This window comes from Equus przewalskii, chromosome 3 (genome assembly GCF_037783145.1).
Source record: "Equus przewalskii isolate Varuska chromosome 3, EquPr2, whole genome shotgun sequence".
Classification (NCBI taxonomy): domain Eukaryota; kingdom Metazoa; phylum Chordata; class Mammalia; order Perissodactyla; family Equidae; genus Equus; species Equus przewalskii.
This window is the reverse complement of record NC_091833.1, coordinates 48,323,647-48,344,823: the sequence shown is the minus strand read 5'-3', so window position 1 is coordinate 48,344,823 and position 21,177 is coordinate 48,323,647. Positions and strand designations below refer to the sequence as shown.

At 38.9% G+C, this 21,177-nt stretch overlaps 1 long non-coding RNA gene across 1 annotated transcript; it reads left to right on the top strand.

The window, feature by feature from the left end:
* Positions 1-561: 561 nt before the first annotated feature.
* On the top strand, positions 562-16,370 carry LOC139082279 (uncharacterized). The gene is made up of 3 exons (XR_011538113.1): positions 562-698; positions 5,940-6,003; positions 16,125-16,370. It is a non-coding gene; the product is annotated as an uncharacterized lncRNA (long non-coding RNA).
* The last annotated feature ends 4,807 nt before the right edge of the window (positions 16,371-21,177 follow it).

Sequence of the window (21,177 nt, the reverse complement as noted above, 5' to 3'; positions counted from 1 at the left end):
GAGGGTGAGCATTAAAATTTCCGTCTCATGGCAGAGATGGAAGTAGAATAAATGCTCAGACCTTTAAAGAGAAAACAATAATCCTGCATCTACTTTATTGTCCACTGAGGTTTGAACCCACAAGTTCTGGATGGGTCATGAGCCGTGGAGGAGATGGCTTGAATGATGGTATATGAGTAATCTATTGCTAATTACCACAAAATTTAGAGTCTTAAAACAGGAGTGGTTATTATTTCGAACTTTCCGTGGGTCAAGAATTCTGGTGCAGCGTAGCTGAATGGTTCTGGCTCAGGGCCTCTAAAGAGGCTGTAGTAAAGATGTTGGCTGGACTCTAAAGGCTTGACTGGGGAGTGGATCTTCCAAGATGGCTCACTCACATGGCTGTTGGCCTGAGGCCTCAGTTCCTTGCCATATGGGCCTTTCTATTAGTCAGCTTGAGTCTTTCCATGACATGGCATTTGGCTTCCCCCAGAATTTGTGAGGTAAGAGAAAGTGCCAGGAGGAAGCTGCAGTGCCTTTTATGACCTAATCTAGGAAGTCAGACACTGTCACTCCCACCACATTCTATTTGTTAGAAGTCAGCCACTAAGTCTGGCCCACACTCAAGGGAGGGCAATCGGCTCTACCTTTCGAGTGGAGGACTAAAAAAGGATTTGTGGACGTATTTGAAAACCATCACAGATGAATAGACATCATATGTATGTGTAAATTAATGCTTCGAATTATGCTTAGATTTAATGTTTAGAATGCTTAGACAGCACTATTTCCCAAACTCTCATTTGAGATAAAATAAAATTGAGACTGAGTTTCAATGTTTCACCAAAACTCATGACTGTTAGTGGCAGAGATGTAGCCCTATTTGTCTGGATGCCAGTCTCTTGCTTTTTCCATTTCCAAATAAATAAGCTTAAAAAATATTTTTTAACTATTCTACCTATGTATTTGGAATAGAGTGAATGTTTGCTAAATTAGTTTTAAGAAGGCCTAGAAAATTCAATGCCAATTCTCCATGGTCAGACAGCAAGGCTAAGGCAGCCAGAACAAGAAGCAATAATACATCTCTTCTCTGTTCTATAAATGTAAGAGGCGTCTAACAAGGCTGACCACACCACACATGGTGCCAAGATAGCAAACAAAATCTTGTCTCAAATGTTGAAGCATTTCCTGACTTCATCCCCCACAAGTAAAACGGATGGCCCCTTCCTCTGTGTTCTTGTTGTACATTCTTCTCTTTCAGGACCTCTAACGTTTCATATCACCTCTCTTTTTACATATCTGCTTCCTCTACCTTCCAGGACCTGGGCTATGTCTTACTCATTCTGTATTCCCAGTACCTAGCACAGTGTCCCTAGTTCATGATAGGCACAATGATAACATATAACAATAGTAACATTGTTTATGGAATTACTGAGTACGTTTGTCATTTTTTTAAAAATAGTTGACACTGATCTAGCACTTGAAAGGGAGTAAGTTTTGTTTGTTTGTTATAGGACTATCCACTGAGTGATCACAACGTTCACAAGTTCCTAGCCAGACTATGCATTTTTAAAACTTATTTATTTTATTGAGATATAATTGACATATAACATTGTATAAGTTTAAGTGTACAATATATTGATTTGATACACTTATGTTGCAAGATGATTGCCATTGTAGTATTAGCTAACACTTCTGTCGTGTCTCATAATTATCATTTCTTTGAGTGGTGGGAACAATTAAGATTTAGTCTCTTAGCAAGTTTCATGTTTATAATACAGTTTTGTTGTCTATCACACTATACATTTTTAAAGAGTTTAGGACAAGGTCTCGTATAGAAATTAAATGCTAGTCTCTTTATTAATTGGCTTCTCCATTTGTGGCACCTCCTGCCCAGTTGAAAGTGACATAGCTGGCAGGCACCTGACAATCTCTCGTGGAGAAGTTCTCCCGTGTTAATTGTGAGGCACGAACCTTACACTATAGAAGAATATGGTGCTACTCTTGACCACCACTAGGTGTCCTCAGTCTGTTATTCTAGTCTATTTCTAATGCATTTTTGCTTGATTTTTATCCTCTTGCTTATTTCTGCAAGATTTCACAAGCAGATAGATTTTAATAATTTTTTATAATCACCCTTAGAAAAGGCTGATAAAGGCACAATTAAAAATTGTGAGCTAATCTGAATTAACTGTAAAGGTATTAGAAAGCCATGAGAGATGTTCAAACTCTGAAAAGTTTTTTAAATTATTAAATTCTTTTTAGTGACATAGTTTTCCCAGAATAGTACATAATTGCTTTTGCTGTCCCCCTCTTATAGCCAGTCTCTTTCCTTTCCATATTTATATATTTCTTCATCTATAGAGAAGGAAGGAAAAAAAGGCCCTCTCCATTTAAACTGAACGGTGTCTATTTCATGTTCTTGGCTTTGAAAATTGTCTTTCATGCTATGTGCTTTCCCAGAAATAGAAATAATTGGATACTGCTGTAAGTTAAAATAAAAGTATGTCTAAGTATTTTATAAGAGCAAAGGGTGATAAATTGTAGTAAGAGCTGGCTGGTCGTAGGCAAGTAATGCTCGTAAGCACCTCAAAGTTACAGGTCCTTCACATTTCACCAAAAACAATCTTATTTTATGGATTTGGGATAGGACCCCTCACTTTTTTAAAGAGTCTCACTTAGACACATTTATTGTAACTTCATGACCTTCTGGACTATCTTTGGTATAAACCAGTTTATAACTCACTTTCTTTATTCAAATTTCAACCCTAGAGTCTAATATAAAAATTTTAATTTTTATTAAATCCAGAAACTTCGTCAACGTTTTTTTCTGTTTCTTTACGTCTTCCATCTAGAGGATGTGCTCTCCTAGGATGTGACCTTTTCACCTAATGGGAAACTTTGTGTCAAGTTCTCCTCTTTTTACTGCTTATTCACCAGTCTTCTAATATCTGAAATGTATTACATTAAATCACAAGCAGCTTAGAGACAAAAGTAAAGCATAAAATTGTGCTTGTCATTGCCCCTACGTGTTAATTAATTTAAGGGCCATTTCTAATAATATTTGGATTATATAGAAATCAGGAAATTAAAAGCATGAATATACTGGGATAAAGGAGTTGATACAGAATGGCTCCAAAGGTGTATTTCATGTATATAACTGGTCAAATAGAGCCATCATTGATTTAGTAGGTAAAGACTACTAAAGAGTTTCTAGGTAAAGAGCGTAATACTCAGATTATCCTAAAGGAATAAAGATTTGGAAATTGCTAAGGAAATTTTCATCTGGCTAAGGTGATACATTAAAAAGAATGGAGAAGAAAAACTCCCTTGAAGGAAGGGATCAAGAAAAACAAATGTAATGCAATATGGTTCCAACACCTCAAACACTGTTCTTGGAGGATTCAGAAAATCATAATAAGCCACAACAGCTAGAGAAATGAGAGAAAGTGTAAAGAGAGAAAAGGGATGTGATGAGGAAGAGAGTGAGAGAGAGAGGAAGAGAGAGGGAGAGAGAATGATGATCCCCTATAAGAACTCAGGACAACTCAGGACAGCACAGGACAACTCAAAGGGAAAGATTGATAGGGGGTATTGGCAGTCATTCTTTTTCTTTCTGGCCTGCACCTTCCTCAGGCAAAGACATTACAAGTTTGGAGATGAAGGGGGCTGATGTTGAGAGGAACAAAGAGCATTTTAAAGAAGCTAGTAAAGAGGGGCTGGCCCCGTGGCCGAGTGGTTAAGTTCGCGCGCTCTGCTGCAGGCGGCCCAGTGTTTCGTTGGTTCGAATCCTGGGCGCGGACATGGCACTGCTCATCAAACCACGCTGAGGCAGCGTCCCACATGCCACAACTAGAAGGACCCACAACGAAGAACATACAACTATGTACCGGGGGGCTTTGGGGAGAAAAAGGAAAAAATAAAATCTTAAAAAAAAAAAGAAGCTAGTAAAGAGATTTTTAAGGAAACTTTTGGGGACTATGTGTGTTCCCAAATGTTGCCTTTGCATTGGGAGTTAACTTTGATTCTGAAAAGCTAAGTAAGACAAGAGGGGTTTCCAAAAGAGAAGAATTAGGAAGACTAACAGAAGATTTTACTTCTAAGACTTTGAGCTCAGATTTCAGGCATAGAAAATAAAGATGAGAAAAATATTAAGATCCGAAGCCCTTTTCATGAGAACAATATGTATTTCCTGAAATATAGTCTGTGGCCAGATAGTCAGAAGTGACCCTGAATGGTGTGGGGCAGTGGGAAAGCCGAAAATAAGGAGGGACCTGCTAGAAAACATTTCCTGGCTGACTTGCCTTTGAGCATTTCTTGAAATATAGAACTCACAAAGAAGGAGGGGAGAGAAGGATGACATATATGTGCTATGACCCCAAATGAATCATCTGATCCAAATTCCAATATTTATGAAGAGGATACGAGTTCACCCAACCATCTTTTGAAATAAATAGCCATATGTGTAAAACAGTAAGTAGAACTCACGGAATTCCCAAGGTGAAACGGAAATAAGAGATAATCTCGTTTAACCTCTATCTTCAAATGAAGCCCTTTCGCTGCATCCTTGGTAATAAAAACCATGTCTCCACTTGCAATTTTCTTTGGGAGTGAACTCCTTACTGCCCCAGACTACCAGTTCCTATTTTGGGATAATTTCCACTGTGAAAACATTGTGTCTTGGATTTTGCTACTCTTTATAGCTTCTATCTGACCGAGCTCTGTTCTCTGGACCTCGTTTCTATTTAAGTATTTATATCCATATATAATGTCCTTCTTAAATATTCTTTTTCTTAGACTAAGCACCCTCAAATCTTGCATCTGTTACCTGTATGTTTTCATTCATATACTCGTCCCCGTCTCTGGATGCTTCAGATTCACTTAGTTGAACACAATGTCCATGTCAAGAGAAATGAAAAAAATGAGACTGCTGCTGATTTGGTAGATAGCATTAAAGAGTGAAATAATGATAATAATGATATTCGTTATGACAAAATTGGTCCAGAAATTCAAAGTGACAGCAGGATGGTAAATTATCATGTAAAATTACAGTTGGTGTAGGTAGCAAGCCACATTATAGATAATAAAACCAGAGTTAGGAAGTAGGAGATTAAATCTGACAGATCTGCCACTAGAACCAGGGGTTCAAGAACACACAGAGAGGGCTAGGCAATGAGCGAGTACTGTTGTCCAGACAACCGGTGTGGGGAGAGAGGGCAATCCAGGACACAGTGTACAGGCCACCAGTAAATCGGTTTAGATTGTGAATTTCTTAAAAAAAAAAAAAAATGGTGTGGGACCATTAAATTTGTACAGAATAAATATTAAAAAAATTATTCTAATACTAATTATTGACTTTTTTCCCACAAGGTAGATGTTTTTTATATTATGTAAATCCTACATACTCATTTAAAAAACTCAAAATTCAAAAAACTATATGGAAATAGTAAAAATTACCTGAAATCACACTACAATGAGAAAACCACATTCACCATTTAGTGATTGCTTCCTTCAGTGTGTCTCTTTATGCACACACATGTGCACACACGGAAACATGCATGCATAATATTACACATTTGGGGCATATCAAATATACTATTTTTATGACTACTTGTTGAGTTTTTTTCCCTACACTTCTCTCTTCCTTTCCTCCTTTCTGTCCTTTTGTCCCACCTCTAGGTGATCCGTGTCATTATACACCTAACGTATAACTTTCCAGATATATCTTCATGCTCAAAATCATACATATACATGAGGGTTTCATTTAGTCATTGTTTGTTTTACGAAAGTGGGATTATATTATGTATATGTTTCTGCAATTTTATGTTTTTCCTGAAATTCGTCCAGTTCATTGGATGGGGCTCTAGTGCATTCTTTGTTATTGTTGTATAATACCCCATGGTGGGAGCGTATCACAATCTACTTAACTATTCTCCTACCAAATAACCTTCTCTTTGTTCCAGCCTTTTTTGCCATGATAAATGTGGAATAATCATCCTTATATGAAGAGGCTACTCACTTATGCTGGTAATTTCCCAGGAGTGGGATCGCTGGGCTTGAAGAAATGTACATTTTAATTTTTAATAGACACTGCCAGATGGCTTTCCAAGGAGTCTGAAACAATTCACATTTCCACTTTTTTCCTACATGCCTGCCAACAGTAGGTGACTGTTTCATTTCTAGCAGCCTGATGGGTAAACTGGGATAGCTGTTATTATTATAATCTGCATTTTTTTTTAACTACTAGTGACTAGCCTATTCATATCTCTGGCCATTTTTTAAAATTATATGCCTGAATATTAGGATTCAAATAAAAACTAATATATTTTTTGCATCATCAGGAATAAACACAACGCGCAAAGGAAGATAAGGCTGTTAAACAGACTCTGTGTAACAACAAGCATTCCAAGAATCTCTGTGATATCTTAGTCCTGAGGCAATTAGAGAGTCTCTCCCAGGCCAGTCTATCAGCCTCCCACGAGTGTAGACGGGCAACCTCAAGGGAATTCCTTCACTGGTAGAAAGCTGAAGCTCAAACAGTATTTGTTCTATGGGATATATATATGTATATTTTTAAAAATAATAGATAAGTTGTTGGGTTAGAGGGTTTAAAGCTAGAAGGAAGCAACTACAAGGATGGTAGGTGAATGTGGTTGGACTCAGTATACGGAGACAAAATGCCCAAATCCTGAGAGGGAAAGTGCCAAAGGGAGATCCACTGGGCATTCCAGAGACCTGGTTGGCATGAAAGTCATAAAGCAGAAGTTAAGGTGAGAACGCAGACATCCTCATGTAGAGAGTACCTATTTGTACTTTTGAAGGCCCTACTCCTAGTCATCTCTAATTCTGCTTTGAAGACACTGCCTCTCAGTATGACTCCCTAGGGCATGAGATCGTGTGACTTCTCAACTGCAAGGCCAGAAGTTTTTTCCATTACCTTGCAGATGCTATTTACAAAATAATTAGGATTAGTTTTAGACCAATGTTAGACTGAATTATTCTTTATTCTGAACCCCTTATCAGTTCCCATGTTCACTTTAAATTCTTATAGATTAATACATTCACATATTTTGAGTCAATCCAAAAGTGAATTTTTTGAAATCAGTTTGGCCATCTGGCTTCAATGACAGTGATAAAATGCCTTTCGTAGCACTGATGAAGGCACTCAGGGTTCCTTGAGCTTTGATAATTCAAATATGTCTAAAGGTATTGATTTTATAGTCAACATGGCAGAATTTTAAGTAGGGAGATAAAAATAAAGCAACAGTAAAAGTAAATTGAACGGATTATAAAAGAGAATAACCCCCCCTGACGTTACAGGTTTTGACTGACATGTGAAAGCATGCCTCACACACAGATGCCCTTGGCAAAGGGTAGAAAATGTGGGAGCAAAGCATTTAACAAAATTTTCTGACTGATCATTGCTTGACCACAAAATATACTGATACCGGGGTGCCCCCTAGGAAGACAGGCTTAACAATAAAAACAGAATATGCCAGACAGGCCAAGAGATTGTAAAATGGGTTCTCCCAACATTAGCTTACGTAAGAGTGGAAATGGACTCGTTGAAAGAGAAGGTTCTGTCACCTAGAATAAGTAAGGGGGGTGGGGAGGATGTTTTTCTTCACTTTAAGCCTGAGGACTCTACCCAGAAAGGCCGCCTGGAGGGCCAAGGTAGTACAGCACTCCAGGGGCTAAGGAGAAGTCACTGTCAGTGAGCCAGAGAATGTGATCACAAAAATTGCTGAGAATCCCAAGGCCCATGTGAACTGGTTCTCCAGCCCGCTCCCTGCTGGAGGTCAGGCTGATATCACCTGGCTCAAAGTTCCAACCTTCTAATCACATGGTTGTCTTTCTGGCATGGCCATCTCCATCCTGAGACTATTGGTGTGACCCTGCTCACCCTGAGTCCTCTCTTAGCATAAATTATCAAACACCTGTGGTCCGGGGGCCCACCCTGAACATCAAAGACACTCCTATCAACTGGGAAATTCCGAGGGTTTAAAGGTTACCTCCCAGGATCCTGGTGCAAAGGCCAGACTTCTCTTTGGGTAAGAGTAATTCTCTTTGGGTAAGTGATTTCATTATTTTAAGGGATAGCATGTTCATGCTAAAATGACACTGCTTTCGTGAAATGTGACTAAAAGGAATTAAGAAATCCAAGGACAGGGAAAGAACTAGCCCAATGAGATGATTTGAAGGGTCAATGGGAGAATGGATAGTTGCTTATGATTATATACTCTTGAGTTCACTCTTCAGTAGCCTGTTACCTGAGAAAGAGGGGTATATTTTGAACCTGAGTTTGTGCAAAATCAAAGTCCAAGCTCTTTCCATTAAGCCATATGATGACATTTTACTTTTTTCTACAGAAATGAAGTTATAGTTTTAGTTTAAAGAATGTGTAAAATTCTGTGTGGCTTAATTTTTCTTATCCAGAATAGGAAACTTTTATAAGGACATTCAAAATGTTTCATTGTGTGACCCTTTAACTCATTATAGGACAACAGTGTTGTGAAATCTTTATAAATAATTTGTAGGAGTTTCTCATGCTGAAAATTAAACTAGTGAGAAAAATTGGATTTGTAGTATGCTTCAGTATAAACTACTTTAAAATCTGTTTTATGAAAATAAATGTAGGGCTGGCCCGGTGGTGCAGCCATTAAGTTCGAACGTTCCACTTCGGGAGCCTAGAGTTCGCCGCTTCGGATCCTGGGTGCGGACATGGCACCACTTGGCAGGCCATACTGTGGTAGGCATCCCACATAGAAAGTAGAGGAAGATGGGCTGGATGTTAGCTCAGGGCCAGTCTTCCTCAGCAAAAAGAGGAGGATTGGAAGCAGATGTTAGCTCAGGGCTAATCTTCCTCAAAAAATAAAAATAAAATTTAAAAAAAGAAAATAAATTAAAAAAGAGAATAGTATTAATACTGTAATGGAGATATGATCCAGCTTATGTCAATGTGTGCATAGTCTGACTATCAACATTAGTGTAAAAAAAAAGTTGACGAGGTCAGAAAGCCAATTTTCAAAACAGTGCTAAGGGGCTATAAGTTAGCAAACTCATTTCATAACATAAGTAAATGGTCATAGGCTGCTCCCATATAAGAAGTATACATTTGTCTTCATGTGAGTAAAAGAAGTTGAGAATGGAAAAGATTGCTTTCATTTGATATCTTCATATGTTGTTCTAGGAAAACACATGGGATATTAATTTTCGTTTATGTTGGAATAATTTGGATGATTTTTCAAATTAATCGATTTAATAAGTAATTACCAAATGTCATGCTTTCTCCTGTGGATAAGATTTTGATATTTCAAAGTAGAAGTCATTACAAGCATGAATTTCATATTAAAATGGAAAATGGATTGTAATTCTCAACAACAGTCTTTAGTTGACTTGTCCAGGAATGAGATACCAAGCGGCAAGGCTGTGTCTTTAACGGATCCATGAGTGTTTATTCCAAAGAAAACCTTGAGGTTGATTTTCATCTTCCACCTTACTGCAATGTTCCACCTGCTGATTCCTTTTCCATTTCTTTTCTCCTCTATCCTTATCCTCTACTTTTCTTCAGTCCAGTGACTCCCATCTATCCAGGTCCACCCTTTTTTGAATGTCCCTGTTTAGGAGTTGACACTCTCAGGACACTTCCTGTCTATGGTCCTTCCTACTTAAGATATTTGCCTCTTCTCAGAGCACAGGCTCATTGGTGCAAATGGATTAAAGTTTTTATCCATTCCAGGTACCATGTTTGGGTTTTAAGAAAATAGCGGACCTAATCTAAATGTTGGAAGCTCCTGGTACTGGAACAGAATTCTTTGATAGAACAAAACCACTTTTCCCGGTTGGAACCTACTTGATTTCCTTCTAATTTGAATAGCTCTGTGAGGCAGAAGAGACAGAGTTTAAAAGACTGGGTACTGCCAGTGTTTATAGCTCCATCACCTATTAGCTATGTGACCTAATGAAAGTTAGTTAAGCTTCTTATGCTTAATAAGGTTACCTACCTCATAGGCTTGTGGTAAGGATGCAATGAGATAATTTATGTAAAGTGCTTCTCCTGGTGTCTCCCTTAGGGTAAATGCTCAAGAAATGTTAGCTATTATTAATCCTATTTGTGCATCATCTTGAAGCACTTGGGAATTCAAAGTTCAAGAAATACCTTTGTTGATCTGGTTCAACTAGCAGAGGTTAAATAATTACTAGATTGGTGCCACCTAAAGAAGCACGTGACTTGTGTTTACTGATCTGGTAGCCAGGGTTTGCCTGCAGGTTTTTCTTATTAGCTGCTGCAAATTGTGTTCTGCATAATAGGATGGGGCTGACTGCTGATTTGGATGCTTGATGCGTGCTTGCCAAGGAGAAGGGACTTACACTGCTTTCTAATGTAAAATTAGCTTTTGTATTGGAGTTTGCGTTCTAAAGAACAGTACAACTGTTCATCCTGCCTTTTATTCCTGGCATATGTTAAATGGGTGGTTAAATATCTCTGTTTCTAGTCCCAGTGCACTTTTTAATGTCTATTCTTCGCCTAGTTCAAATTGATGTGGGAGTCATACATTTACCTTAAAATGGAAACAGTGATTATTTTCAGCTAAATGTATGGACTGTGATGACATAAATACAATAAGTGCAAATATTATGAACTATTTTAGTGCTGGACATTCATTCTATTCCTAATCTCCTGGTGGTAGAATGGCTAACTGAAGTCCCAGGCTTGTTGCTTCCCTTTATAGAATCAATGTAAAGTATTCCTGGAGAGGCACTTAGAAAGTAAAAATTTTTTCCCATTTAATTTCCCCATCAGTTTGGTAATGGCTGCCTTGAAAAATTGGCTTAGAAATGTATCAGAAAAGAGAAAACCTTTCAGAACATTTTGTACTTTTCTAGCAGGCACTTTACCATTAAAATGAGTAGAAATGAGGAATTTTGCAACTAGATATTAGGTTCTTGAGCCATTTTGAAGCCCTGATCACTAACAGGGTATCCTCTTCATAGTGAGCCTGGTGAAAAATATCTGTTGATGATGGTGATGCCTTGCCACTCAATAGCTGTTTTCAAGTTGGTTGATTGATGTTGCTCTGACACTGATGAAATTCCTCAGCAATAGAGCCCAGAGCATGGTTTGACTTCCTCCTGGGAGCTGTGGTTATTAGGAACAGCAGCTCTCTTCAGATCAGTTGCTAAATATTTCATATACTTCCAGAAAATTGGACTAAAACACAGTTCACTGCTCTTCAAGCAGTGCAGGCTCTCGCCAGGCCTTGAGGGATGTCAAACTGCTGCTGCTGTGCTCCACAGCATTCCGGAGGGATGGGACGCAATATTAAATATTAAAATGTAGCACATTATGTTATTATATGGCAAGGGTGGGAAAACCTCTCTTATTTCTTCCTTAGATAAGAAGAATGTAAATAGAAGAGAAAATGTAAGTAAATCCATAAAAGTAAAACTTTCTTTCCGATAGGATATTCCTAATAATATTCAGAATGCCCCCACATATAATGATACACATATAAGTTTAATGTTTTGGCACCCTGGATCAATGGTTTAATTGTGAAAAACCTAATTGTATCAACATAATGGAACATATTTGTAGCACCAGGTAGACAAAGCCACTGAGGGTTATATCAGATTTTCTCATCCTCATTCAGCGGAAGAAAAACTTGTAACTCTTCTGGGTGAATCTGGTTGCATTCCAGCACTCCATAGCTACTACTGGTGTTTATTTTTTAACTGCCTTGATATCCTGACTCGTTCCTGAAATTTTATGCTTATCTTTCCCTAAATTAACCTCTTGGGCTAAGAACTCAAGCAATGGTCTCATTTTGTGGCAAAGCCCATGCTTGCTTTTCATTCCAATACCCCATCCTCTCCACTATTGCATTAAAAATTAGAAAGCAGATGTAGATATCTGGTTTCCTCTTCAGGAGTAGAAAGGATTAAAATGGCACTGTTGGTGTTTTTTTGAAGAACTGTGCAGGTTAATTTTGGTTGTAAGGAGAAATGGGCAAAGATGCAGCAACAGAGAAGGTGTAACAAAACTACCTCCATGAACCTGTTTGATTTTAGTAGGAATTTCTTCAGTGACTCTCATTTTGTCTTCACCGAGTTCAGGCCTCCTGCAGAGAACTTCTCCTGCCTACCGAATTATCCATTTACTCTTCTAACAGTTCTCTTGTTTTTGCTGAAGTGAAGCAGTTCTCTCAGGCTGAGTCATGTGTTTTTTAATGTATTATTTACTTCCTTTGCTCCCAACTTTGGATTTATGTGCTATTTCTTATGAATCAAAACATCACACTGAAAAGAGTAGAAACCATTTTATGAGGATCCTTGAGTTGTAGCAAAGCTTCTCCCCACGCCGTGCTCTGCTCCCTCCTGCTCTCCTTTGCTCTCTTCAGGGACATCGCCTGGGCTCTCTCTAAACGATTGGCTATCATTACTTAAAGGGTCAAAAGGATGCCTCTTCTCATCACTGCCAGAAAAGCTTCTGTTCTGTGCTCGAAGCTTTCATTTCTTTGAAGCCTCTGCGCACTGTTTCCACTTGACCAACGCCACAGGGAGTTCAATTATCAAAGAATCACTCCCTTCTGAGAATTCTTAAGGAAAAACACTCTCATTCTGAGAAAGATAGCAGATGCAATAAGTTTCCCATTCACTCCACAGGACACTAAACAATGTCAAATTGAATTGTCTGTACTGCAAGGTCTGGAGTGGATTTTTTCAACTACAGAGTGGGCAGGGCACATCCACATCATGCCAATGCAGGCAATTTTGCTAATCCATTCTTGCCTTATCTCTGGACACTTTTGAATGCCAGACTGATCTCTCTCTCTGCTCAGGACGTTCCTGAGCCATTCTCCGGGTGCCTCATATATACACTCTCATGCTTCCTGTTAACAGGGTTAATATCTTATTAAAAAGAACTGGTGGGACAGTATGTCTTGTGATATACAATACCATTTGTTAAAATCAACATTTATTGAAACAAATGTGCTATGAAATGGTTCTTGGGTGTCTTTTTTGCTAATACAGAGATGTATATTCCAATAGAATTTTTGAAAAACAAAACAGAAAAAGACTCTATGATTTGTTCAGGGTCCATTATATGTCAGGTGTTTGCTGTCTCATTTAATCATCATCACAGTCCTCTAAGATAGATGGTTGTGGTTCACACCTTACAGAGGAGAAAAGGGCTCCAGTGCGCCAAAGAACATGCCCAGTGTCACACCCTGGAAAGAAAGACTCAGTGCATGAATCCAGGTTTCCTGGATTCTTTGTTCTGTGCTCATTTCAGTGATCCCTTCACGAATATTAACATCATGTCAGTGGTAGGAAGATAAATCTATCTCATAAAATTCAGACATGATGACGCTAGATTCTTGGTTATTGTCTGCAATCTGAAAATAGAAGAACAAAAAATCCACAGGTGAGAGTAATGCCCACTCTTCTGTGAAGGACAGAATTAAAATTGAGGACACAGACCAAAGAGTAAAGTTGATTTTGTTCCCAGGATATTTCAATGGAAACGAGGGTAAATAATAAGTGAGAATCAACTCTTTGGTATTTTCTTAGGAAAGAGGACCACCTAATATTTAATGTTGTAATACAGTGCTTAGAGTAAGAGTGCACACACACACACACACGTACATTTTAGAGGGACACATCACATACAGCATTGAATTCCAGTATCTCCAAACTCCCATTTAGAGAGAGTTCTAATTATGGATGAGGAATCTAAAGTTTGGACTATCTGGATCATGTCCTGATGCCACCCCTTACTAGATGAATGACTTTGGGAAAATCATGCAGGCATCTTAGCATGGTTTTTCCTCTTACATAAAGTGGAGATAAGAATACCTAACTCCCTAAAATTTGTGCGTATCAGATAGGATACATATATTTTCAAGCAACAGAAATCTCAAATGAAAAAGAGAATTTTATGCTCATGGAATTGCATAAGTCCAAGAGCAGATCTGGCTTGAGATGTGACTTCATCCAAGACTCAAACATAGTCATCAAGATCCATCTCTAGGGTCTAGTTCCTTTTTATCTTGGCTCCAAACTCAGGCATAGAGTGGACCTCTGGCAAATGTTGACTACAGCAGTTTCAAACCCCAAATCCTTATGCTCAGTGGAGAACATATGAATTTATGCATCAGAATCCCCAGAACAGGTACTGAGGCTTATCTTATTGAACTAGCTTACATTAAATTTTCATCCCTAAATCAATTACTGTGGTCAGTTGATGAGATATTCTGAGTGGCTTCAGTCATTAAATTCTTACAAGAGGACTGGATTGAAGATAGACATTTTGGAGTTGTCAGCATATAGAGGATATCTAAACTCATAGGATTGGATACAATCACCAATGAGAATAGATAAGGAAGAGAGGAGGCCAAGAATTTGAACATTATAGCACTTTAATATTAAGAGATTGAGAGAGGAAGAACCCAAAAAGGGTACCAAGAAGGAGGAATCAATTGAGGTAGGGTAAAAATCAAGAGAATGAGTTATTCTGAAAGCCAAGCTAATAATTTTTTTTCTAGAAGAAGAGAATGATTAACTAAGTCAAATATTACTGATAGATTAAGCAAAGCAAGACCAATAACTGAGGAGCAAAACGGAGGCCATCAATGACGTTGATAGAATTATTTGAGTGGAGTCGTGGAAGCAAAATCCTGATTGGAGTGAGTTTATGAGAAAAAGGGAGGTGAGAAATTGGAAAAAGGAAGATTAGGCAAATCTTTCAAGGGATTTGCTGCAAAAAGGGGCAAAGAAGTCAGAGGAGTAGCTGGCAAAGAAAGTGGAGTCATGAAAATAATTTTCTAAGATTGGAGAAACAATGCTATATTTGAATGATGATAAGAATGATTCAGTAAGAATGAAAAAGTTAATGTTGAAGGAGAGAGGGGAGAATTGCTGATGTGACGTCCTATAGGAGGTGAGAAGAGATGGGATATAGTAGAGGGATTGGTTTTGGATAGAAGCATGGAAAACTCGTCTGTAGTAATTGGATAGAAGAAAGGAAGCTGGCAGGTACTGATGCTGGTAGGTGGTTAGATGCAGTGGCGGAAATCTGTAAATGTTTCCCTCCGACTGTCTGTTTCTTGGTGAAGTAGGAAGAAAGATTATAAGCTGAGTGTATCAATGGGGAAGGCAGTTTTGGGAGTTTGAAGGGAGAGAAGAAAGAATGAAACTGTTTTTTAAGGCAATCGGAGGATAAATGGACATGGAGGATGAAGAATATTATGCCTGAGGAGCATTTTAAGGACTCGTTGGCAGCTAATTTCATGAATTTAAAATGAGACCAGTAAGCTTAGTTGTACATTTATCCCTAGTCACATTTAACTTCTTGAGTGCAGGCGTGGAGTTGACAAAGAGTTAGAATTAGCCGGGGTTATGGTGCTAGCGCTATGGATGAGCGGAAAACAGGCAAGAGGATCAAAGGAGTGAGGAATTTGATACCACTTTCTTGGCTTAAATGATCATCTTCTCTTACTAAAATTACTGCAACAACCTCCTCAATGACATCCTTGCCTTAATCCTGCTCCTCTCAAATTCCTTCTCCACTCTATAGCCAGATTGATTTTTCTGAAGAACAAATTTGAGTTCACTCTCTTTTTCAAAATCCTTTGATGGATACCCACTGTCCTAAGGATAAAGTCCAAAGTTGTTATGATTTCTGTGGACCTTTATGATCTGGCATTGCTTACTTTCTTAAGCCCCATTTCTTTCCACTCCCCCTTGACACTCTTGAATTTAACCAGAATTAATGGATTTCAATTCCATGCTCTTTCTAGCCTCTGGAATAGCCTTTCTAGCCTCCTCCTCTTTCCACGCCCTTCTCCTAGGTAACTGCCATTCATCCTTCAGGACTTGGCTAAAACATTGATTCCTCCAGGCGGTCTTCTCTGCAATCCCAAGGCTGTTTGTGGTCCTCCATTCTTACCTGTTTTTACTGATAAGATTTCTTTTGAAGAATGTTTTTGCCTATTTACAAATGAAAAAAATGTACCTTAGAATACTACTAATCTAGATTTTAGGTCAAACTTTGCATTTTATAGCTGGAGAAACTGGGGCTCGGCTCTATAGATAATTAGTGGGAGAGCCCAACTCAGCGATCTCAATTTCTCTTCTTTTCATTCTAGTGTTCATTCCACTGTGATAGGAATGCTCCTCTGATGACTGCAGTGCCTTTATTGGCAAACACTCAAAGCGTACAGAGGGCACAGTTCTATGCCCATACCTCTGACAAGCAGGATCTCATGGCTGCCCTCAAAGAACTTTGAATCTCAGGAGAAGAGAGATACCACCATAAAATTATTAAATCATGGAGGAGGTACACCATTGTATGCGTAATGTATATATCAATTATAAGTCTAGTTTATTGCTTATTGTTTTCGTGTGTATTGATTGTGTCAATCAAACTGCAATGTAAATTCTTTGCACACAAGGGCCTCATTTGTCGTCCCTCATTTCTGCTTACTTTCCAGCACAGAGTCTGTCTCATACTAGGACTTTAATAAAACTTACTGATAGAATGGGGCTGGTCCACTGCTTTCTGGTTCCTGTAAAACCATGAATGTATGGCTATACCAAGCAATAGACGTAAAGCACTTCCTGAATCAGAACACCTCTAACCTATTAGAAATTATAAAAACTAATTCGAAAAGAAATTCTTAGACTTGAAGAAGGAAATGAAATAATATTAATGATACCTGACACTGGGCCATGCGCTCTCATCTAATTTAATGGTCACAGCGATCCAATTCTGTCATTATTGCTATTGTGACCATTTAAAGAACCTTTCACTATCACACAACCAAAAAATCACGGAGCTGGAATTTGAACCCAGGCAGTCTGACTTTGATGCACATATTTACCCAGATTAATATGATCTTCCCTGTGATCTCCTTCAGGTCCTAGCCAGCAGACCAAAACATCTCTTCAGGCCCTGTTTGTTTTGTTTTGTTGTTTTCAAAACTTACTTTCTTTTAGGCAGGAGGATTGTTGCTGGTTAGGAGAGAGACATTCCCTTATCTTTTGTGTTGCATTCACATTTTTACCACCTACTGATATTAAAATAATTAGAATGCACATAATCATTCACATTTTCTCAAACTTCTAGTAAACTCAGAAGATCTGAAAACCAGATTTTTCTGGAAGAATGGAAAAGAATAATTTAATCAGAAGAGTTGAAAACTTGATTAATCTGGATGAAATATAATTGTGCATTTCCCTCAATTAAAACTACCTCTAATTTAAAATCCTTTCTGCCTCAGGAGGTCAGTCCGTTACAGCAGCAATGAATGACTAGGGCGATTTGTTTTCCATCGTGCAGAGGTTAATATTGGATAATCCCTACTCAAAAGCAGACAGGCTGCTTTAAACTTTCCTTTCAGAATGGGGCCAGCTCTCCAGAGAACCCAGGCTCCCTTATTTGGAGACAGATCTATAAGTTGACTGATACTTACACATACCAAAAAGGCTTTTGGGAAAGCCTTTGAGGTCAATCTTCCCACATGCCACTCACTGAAAGATAAATGAAGCATTTTCCAAGATATTTACTTTTGTCGATGAAAGTATAAGTTCATACTCATATATAGGATCTTGCCATACTTATAGTATACTATACTCACATATGTGATCTTCCTATACTTGCAGTATACTATACTACACTCATGAATTTAGATTTAGGATTCATGCTTCTGCTGTTAAGACAGCCCCACACTACGCGTTTTCCTTGTAATGTTTACAGCATCTTAGAGATGTTTCAGAAGACAGTTTCACATTTCCAAGGAGACAGCTGTTACTGGTGCATTGGGTTCTTATTGTCCCCCAGGATAGAAATTTAAAAAGACAACAAACAGGAGTAGAAAAGTAAAAGTTTATTAGCTTGTGCACAGGAGAGGCACAAGGGAGCCAGTGTGGAAAGGAAAGGGGCAGGTGACCAGCTCCTTAGGGAGCGGGGAGCAAAGTCTGGGGAGGATGGCCTTGCCATGGCATGTAGAGGCAGGGCTTTCCTTGTGCCTGCACTGTTGTTCAACATGCCACCTCACGTGACACATGTATCATTAGCATGTTAGTTCTCCAGCCCTGGGTGTGATCTTTACTGTGCTAATGGGGCTAGGGGCACCTTCAGTGGACTCCTGGGTGCTAGGGTGCATGGGTAAACCCGGGAAAACCCAGAGGCTGTGGAATACGGCTCTTGGTGGCCTCTATCTGATTCTCCTAGCCTTCTGATTGGTTAGGGCCAATCTTGTTAGAGTCTCATCTGGTTAGGCCTGGGGCCTTGCCAATGGCCTTGTTTCAGTAGGCTGGTTCCTGTCTCACAGCCACCCTTGCCTTTCAGACAGCTAAAGGGCAAATGGAAACCACTACTGCCTCTGAAAATGAAGAAGACTGAAACGTAAAGTTGCTGGAGATTTTTAAAGAATAAATAGCAACTTAACAAGGCAAGCAATGGTCAAATGTGCAAGAAAACCAGTAAAAAGCAATTGCCTTTTGAAACATGGAGAAATTTCTGCTTTAAAGTCTTAATCTTGTTAAGATAAGATTTGCCAATGAGCTCAGTGGGAAAATTGGATTATACTTTGACCCATGGTTGGATGAGTTGCAGAATATTTTTCAGGACAAGAAATTAAATAAAAACAAATTCAATTTTTCTTTGATGTGGGACACAAATATTCCCCAGCCAACATCTTTTTTCTTCTTACCAAAAAAAAAAAAAAAGGTAAAATGCTACTTACATAAGGAACTCTAGGGAAAGAGTACAAGTACTCTCTAGGAAAAAGAAATATTTTCCCTCTACCTAATTATTACTTGAAATCTTGTCACTACTGCTGGTGTTTTCTTTTCTCAGGTATAGTCCCTTGCAGTCTCATAGTCTTTTAGATTTTTCAGTCACTCTCACAGACATTAGTGATTGCTTGATAACTATTTCTCTCTTCTTACTAAGGGAATTCTGCCTCCCTCCCCCCAGTTGTCAGTATCCCAAAATGTGAGAGTATGCTTCGGGAAAGGCTGCCCTCTGCTCCAGGTCAGAAATCTTGATTACTCAATTATGTTTATTGGATAATTATGGATCAATTAAGCCAATTTTGGTAATTTCATTGCCTACTGACAGTGACTGATTAAGGAGCACCATGTGACTTAATTCAGTTCGGTGAGACTAAGAGAAGATAGCTGAGGATTTTGAAAAACGTTTTCTAGATCTTAAGGAAGGACACAAGGATTTGTCTTTATCCCCCTTTGCTCCATTTCTGGACATTGCTGTTTATGCATGTACCGTTTGATACTGCTCTACCCGTCCTGAGACCACAATAAGAGCTGGCTGACAAAATGAGAAGAGTAGAATGCAAAATAGGCCTTTCAGTACTGATTTATTTTTACAAAGGAAATCACAACACTTCATCAAAATGATTTGAAATGAAAGCATGGAGAAATAAAACCAGCATCTATTGATAGACATAGAAAAAGAATTTTCAAGTTTTAAGGATTAAAAGAGAAACCACACAATGGCAGAACAAGCCAAGTTGATAAATTTCCTCCTCCTTTCTGGCACATAGTGGATTCTCAATATTTCAATAACTGTTTGGATTCTTGTTGATCCTTTCTGTTTAGTATATTGCTGTACATGGATGTCCTGTCAATGTGTGAAGCTCCTGTTGTCCATCAAGAGCAGGTTCCTGACTTAGATGTCTGCTGCTTGACTTCAGTGAAAAATAATGTGTAAGTCAGGAATGGTCCTCAAAGCATCATCCTACCTGTCCATCTCCATCTTCATCCTCTATGACTCATCACGCCTGTTTAATCTTTAGGTACACCAAATCAGTATATTTCGTTGACACTGGTGTCCTCTCTCACGCATCAGTGCCACTGTGTATGTACCTGATGTAACCCTAAGCTACCTCTGCTGCTACTGTCAGCGGATGGATCCCCCAGATGGTGTTCCTCAGTACTGTGGAGCGTTGAACAATGGAAAATATGCTTTCAATTTTGATTGCAAGAATATAATATCTCTTCCTAAAATGAAAGAAGAAAATCCTTTTGTCTGGTAACACGGTAGAGAAGGCAAAACAGAAATATAGCTACAGTTCTGAGCGAAGAGAAAAAAGCCGTTTCAGGGGTTGATCAGGAAGGTTATTTAGACGGAAAGCAATTTGCAGAGCAGATGGGTTAGGAGAGAGGAAGAGACAGAAGTAAAGTCTCTGTAGAAATCATTGGGTTAAGACAGTGCTTGAAACAAACTGAACAATGGCATTAGAAGGGACTCTACAATAAGTGTTCCAACATGGTAAAGAGATGCTCCATCAGGCAGCGCGCATTTGGACCCAGGCATGCACTAGGAGAGTCAGAACCCAGAACCTTATCCCAGAAGATAAGGATTCTCAGAATTTTCTCATGGTGATTTCAATCATTCTCAGACAATTCTTGCTGTGTTCACAAAATCCTTCTAGGTATTTTGAGATATAAGTACTTTTACTGAGTAGCTTGTTCCTACTGTTTTTAATAAGTGCTCTATATTAGCAAAGTAAAGCAAGTAGAACTCCTTACTGGTCAGGGTCCCATGAGGAAACAAAAATCATGTTAAAATTGGGTTCATCTGAAGAATGTATAATAAAGGAACCATTTACAAAAGTATCAGCAAGATGCAAGGAAATCACAAGAGAGTGTGGGTCCTCTGGGCTGGTAATAGGCTGCTGTTACCACTCCTAGGTTTAAAGGAAAAAATGGAACAGAGCCGTCACTGGACCCCAAAGAGAGAGTGCTACCTGAGAGAAGCTATGCCCAGTGATAGAGGGATGCAGCCAGCCCTGAGTGACCCTGCAGGAAAAAAGCTGTGGGAATAAATATGTGGACCTTGCTCTCTTCCTTCACTCTGATATTCTTCTGGTGATTCCCATTGACTGAACCCAACCACAAGCCAGAAGGCAAATGAGCTTGTTAATCCGGTTAGTGGAGGTCAGCCTTCTGGGGCACAGTGCAACGTGGAGAAGAGGGGAGTGTAGAGATATCCTCCACAACCCCTTTTAGGAAGCTCCTCTGGCAAGCCTTAATGATTTAAGTCTGAGCATCCTTGTACTACCTTTGAACACAGTGTTTATTCTGCTGAAATGCCCTTTCATTCTCCATTCTTCTAAGTCGCAACAATTGCCCTTCCCTTAACCAAGCTCCATCTGGCTAAAGACCAGTTCAAGA